Source organism: Gnatocerus cornutus, chromosome 1, assembly GCF_029298725.1.
Source record: "Gnatocerus cornutus isolate USDA-ARS CGAHR chromosome 1, icGnaCorn1.1, whole genome shotgun sequence".
In the NCBI taxonomy this organism is placed as follows: domain Eukaryota; kingdom Metazoa; phylum Arthropoda; class Insecta; order Coleoptera; family Tenebrionidae; genus Gnatocerus; species Gnatocerus cornutus.
In genome coordinates, this window is record NC_142233.1 from 37,063,781 (window position 1) to 37,069,522 (window position 5,742).

At 34.2% G+C, this 5,742-nt stretch overlaps 1 pseudogene; it reads right to left on the reverse strand.

The window, feature by feature from the left end:
* Positions 1 to 4,834: 4,834 nt before the first annotated feature.
* LOC148182253 (charged multivesicular body protein 4 pseudogene) lies at positions 4,835 to 5,491 on the reverse strand (annotated as a pseudogene).
* Between the last annotated feature and the right edge of the window lie 251 nt (positions 5,492 to 5,742).

Genomic DNA, 5,742 nt, shown 5'->3' on the forward strand with positions numbered 1-5,742 from the left:
CTTTACTGGATTTATTAAGTAACAACGCGAAAGCCGAGAAAATTAACTTGGGGACAACAGTGAAAGCGTGTATGAGCGCAGGAGAATGAAATGAAGGAAGTTCTAACCTGAAACCTTTCCTGGACTGGAGCGAGCTGCTGCTGATGATGAGGTTGTGTCGTTGGAATTGAATCTGCTGTTGCTAAGATCCTGGTGACGATGTTTCGCTGCGTTGGAGCGTTGAATTTATGGGAGAGCTGGTTGACTGCAGTGTGCTTCTCGACTTCGCTGCTGACCTTTTGATCGGTGTTTGGATTATACCACTGCTTCCCGATGAAGGCGTCGAATTGAGAATTTCACACCGGCACTAGCACAAATTTCGGATCTGAGCACTGCACTCTCAGATCCGGCTCGAAGGACCAATTTATGTTGAGAAACTTGAGTTCTCAATCGACGCTTGAGCTTTTTCAAGCGTCGCCGTAGTGAAAAATAAAATGTGAAAAGGGCTTGTTGCCAAAAATCTTGTTCTTACTCTCGAGGTTTATTCAGAACTATCTTACAAAAAACTATGTACAAAAAAAGTAAAGACCACCCCTCTGTGTGGGGGTGAGGCGTGCGCAGACGCCCACCAATACGAGGGTGGTACCGTGATGGTACCGAACAACCATCAACCCCCTAATCTTCTAAAATAAAATATTTCTTATAACGTTTTAAAACCTTAAAAGGACCAAAATAATTTTGTTTTAAACCTATAGACTTTGAATCATTCCTCACAAAGACGTGATTACAAGAATATAAATCTTTGTTAATATAAGCTCGAGGATTCCAATGTGCATTTGTGTAAAAATATTTTGTCCCCCCATAAATTTTTTTAATTGTGAAACAAAATTAGGAATATCATAACTATTAAAATTCTGAGTTTCAAAAAAATCTGATGGTAGTCTCACGCCAGATCCACATAAAATTTCTGAAGGAGAAACTTGTATTTGGTGATTAATTGAAGATCTTAAACTTAACAAAATCCATGGAAGCTTTTTAATCCAAAAAGAAATGCCACAAGACCTGATTGCTTGTTTAAGAGTTCTATGCCACCTTTCAATAATTCCCTGACTTTGAGGATGATGAATACTACTTTTAATATGTTTAACACCTAATGAATTAAGAAAGTCTTCCCAAATACGCGATAAAAATATTGAATCATGATGTGCAGTAATTATTTTTGGAACTCCATATCGTAAAATCCAAGAATTTGAAATTGCTGATATAACAGATTCAGCATTCGCAATTTTAAGTGGAATTGCTTCTGGCCACCTTGAAAATCTATCTACAGTATGTCCCCGGATTGGGTTCACAAGAGGGAAAAAAACTTTATTTTTCATTTTACAGAAAAATGACAAAGGAATAATATTTTTTGCTTAATTTAAAATAAATAAATCTTTAATTAAAACTTTAATATTATCAAGCTGTGTTCTGGAAATCAAAAAAAAACAAAAAATAACGAAGAACTTTTTTATTTTAATTTAGCAAAAAATGTCAAAGAAATGAAATTTGTTTCTTAATTCAAACCAATTTCTACTATTTGATTGGCCCATTACCTGTTTTAGCACATAGTTCAATTCTAACTCGTAATTTTTTCGACTGTTTCGAATTTTCTCAATTATTGTTAAGGATGCAATTGCATTTTTTTCCAATTTTTTAATACTTATAGAAAAATTTTTCTTTAATCTTTAACGCACTATTTGATTTTGTGAATCCACAGCCTGCTATTATTTGAATACGATTACAAAATTTAATAAATAAAAATAATGAAAAAATTAATTTTAAGAGTACAAACTAATAATTTTGAAATTTTAATTGCAGATTTATCTGTTTTGAAATAAGCAAAAAATGTTATTCCGTTCTCATTTTTTTGTAAAATGCAAAATAAACTTTTTTTCCCTCTTGTGAACTCAATCCGGGGACATACTGTATAATAGACAATAGTTATTTGTTTCACTAGGCTAGAAAATGGTCTTTTGAAAATGCGAGGAAAGTATTGAAATCCGAGCCCGGAGGGCGAGGATTTCAATTTCCGAGCATTTCCAAAACATTTTCTAGCCGTGTCAAACACGAAATTTTGTGCGCCGACAATTATTAATAGTTATTTATTTTGACTTTTGATTTGAATTTGAAACGTCATTCCCTCATTTAGGGGAATGTTATCAGCTAGGAAATAGGTTGGTAGCATCCCACTCAAATCAAACGATTGCAGATTAATTTAAATTCAAATGTGTTTCAGCAAATTTTTGTGGTATCTTTGCTTAATTAGTCTACCTTTATTATTTTCGAAGGTCATTGGCCTCCAAATCGGCACACAAATTGACACAATTGACATTTATGCAGCGATGCCAACCTGCAAAATAAAACCAACTATTCGAAATGTCACTTTTGACTGCCTAGACGTTCAAAAGGTGATTTTCTTGCCGCAAATGAGTATCACAAATGCTATGAAAAATGACGGAGGCGCACAAAACATATTGATAACCGTCACAAAAAGGAAGGTGAGCAATATCTAAATGAATTTGTTCAAATCTACAATCTGGTTCTCTAATAGCTTGAAATGGTAAAAATGAATGTTTTGTTATTTTACTTCTTTGACAGTTATCACAAGATTTAACCCATTTTTTTATATCGTTTTGCATGTTTGACCAAAGATATCGCCTACAAATTAAAAATTGAGAAGATCTTATGCCTGGATGAGCTAAACTGTGAATTTTATCAAAAATTAAAAATCTAAACTGTTGAGGAATGTATGGTCTTAACAAATTATTACTTTTATCTACCCATAGCATTATATCATCTTCAATTTTTATTTGGACAACATCAAAATTCGGGGATTCTAACAAAGTTTTAAGTTCATCATCGATAAAGTGAGTGCTTTTTCTTTAAAATCAATGTTTATTGAGTCATTAAAGCGACAAGTTCTTGTTAATAAAGTAACCCAGAAGGTATAAAGGGCCCCACAAACCTCGTTCTTGCAACGGTCGGAAAAACCGAGGTCTGTCGTGTTGAACCGACGATTTTGCCCACAGACCTCGGTTTTTCCGACCGTTTCGTTCCAACCGCCGAAACCGTCGTTCAAACACGTCGTCCAAGAACGAGGTTTGTGGGGCCCTTTAAGGCTATATAGCAGCAGTAAAATTATCCCATTGTGTAAAAGTTAACTTGTCTACAATAGAAAACATCCCAGAGTTGTAAACCAACTGGTTGTACCGCAGCGCTTACTTTGGTCACTTCGACCAGTCCCGGCTTAATAATATTTAAAAATTATGGAAACATGTGCATGAATTACATCAAACTTGGACAAAGAGATTATTATTAATCGCAGATTACCCACATTTCTATTGTTTTTCTTATAGAATGTAATAAATGGTAAATTTAGCACCGCAGGTAAATCCTAATTTTATGATTACTAAAATATTTTAAGCCGGTTCTGGTTAGTTCAGGCAAACCATGATTTATTGTTGAGACACGCGCTTGCCGACAGGAGTACAAAAGAGATGATAATTGACGGTCAAAATTTTTATTACTGCAATATAGCCTTATACCTTCGGGGTTACTTTAAGGGCCCCACAAACCTCGTTCTTGCACGACGTGTTTAACACGACGGTTTTACCCACAGACCTCGGTTTTTCCGACCGTTTCGTTCCAACAGTCGAAACCGTCGTTCAAACACGTCGTGCAAGAACGAGGTTTGTGGGGCCCTTTACATCTGCGGGAATATTAGTTTCTCCTTTAATATGTTGAATATCAGTTGTAAAAACAGAAATATATTCTAAATGTCTGAAATCACGAGGTAAATAATTTTCAGATGATTTTTTAATAGTACTACATAAAGGTTTATGATCTGTAAAAATAGTAAACTTTTGACCTACGATCCAATATCTAAATTTTTTAATACTAAAGTAAATTGCTAATAATTCTCTCGAAAAAACACTATATTTTTGTTCCGTATTAGAAAGTGATTTACTGTAAAAAGCTAAAGGCTCCCAATGTCCTTTATAAAATTGTTGTAAAACACCTGCAATGCAAGTTGAGGAGAAATCACATGCAATTGAAATTTTTGAATTATTTTTTGGGTAAGCTAAATATCTTATTTTTGCAAGTGCATTTTTAGCTTCATTAAATACTTGAACTTGACGATCATTTCAATGAACAGGTTGTGATGTGGCTTTACCAGGAAGAACTAAATTATGAAGTGGTTTTAAAATATTTGCACATTGGGGAATAAACTTGTGATAATATGAAATAAGACCTAAAAAATTTCTTAATTGTTTTTGAGTTTGTGGAATTGGATAATTTACAATAGCTTTAATTTTTTCAGATTGAGGTGAATTCCATCTTTTGAAACATGGTGGCCAAGAAAATCAATTTTTGTTTTCCCAAAAATACACTTGTCTAAATTTGCAAGCAACCCATGATCTAAAAAATGACTAAAAATTAAATTGTCATCTAAGTAAAAGTAAACAAAGTCACACAACCCTTCTAATACCTCTTGAATAAATCTAGACCAAGAAGCCGGGGCGTTTCGTAAACCAAAATTGATGGTATTTTTCAACCATCATTTTCTAATTATAATAATCAAAATAAAACTCCACAAAATTATAGAAGTAATTACCAAAAACCATTTCGAAATTACCCACAATGTTCTTACACTAACTCGAAATCTTTCACTTATTCGACTTTTCAATCACTTGCAATAACTTATCTTACATTCTGCCTCTATTGCCTTATACAGGGCTGTCCCAGAACTCGCTCGTTCTCGTAACCCTATAATGAAAAGTTAAAATTCAACATCTATCATTTACAGTTTTTATTAAGATGCCCATCGTTCTAGCAATTTAACATCGTCATCATCATTACTTTCAACTTTACTTCCGGATCCCTTCGATTTATTAACTTCAGTGGTTGGTACTTCCGGAAGCGCGTTCATTGCAGGTACTTCCAGTAACTCATCTTCGAGTATCTTACATTCAAGATTCTCCAGTTCTTGTTCTAATTCGTCCTCATCCACGTCATCATCAAAACTCACTGGTTTACTAATAGCATTCGCCATTTCATTAACTAACTCTTGCTGATCCACAATTTCATCCATTATATTATGGATTTCTTCCACATCCATTTGTAGGTGATTCGTCTTCAAAGAAGTCGAAGCATTCTTCATAGTGTCAAATACAGCCGCATTAATATTTGCTACTTCTAAAGCTTCTCGTTGCATCTCGATGGTAGTAAGGGTATTATCGATTTGTTGAAGTTGTTTTTCAAAACGTTTTTTCTTTTTTAAAGCATGTATTGCAACATTCCTGTTCCTCAACGCATTTTTCTTTGCACTTGAAAGTTCGTTTTTAATTTTGGTTTCCAAATATTCTTGTTTTTTGGAAAGCATGTCTTCAAGTTCTCGTAGTTTTTGGATTGCTTCCACCGTTGTAGAAGTTGGCTGTTTTTTACCAAACACTTTGTTGACAAAACTCATTGCGACTAGCCCGTGGGGTCAACAGTTTAGGAGGACCGATAACTGGCAGTTTTGACATGTTATGTTTTCGGACGTCTGGATGAATGTCAGTACAATTGTTGACACGTTTGCAATAAAACTGAACAGGGATTTAAAAACTTAACTTTAATGTTCTTAGTACTCAACTGAAAATCTACAGGGCGTCAATAAATGTTTGTCCATCAAGTTGGTCATGACTTAACTGTCGGAATGATTTTAATTAAATTTTGCCG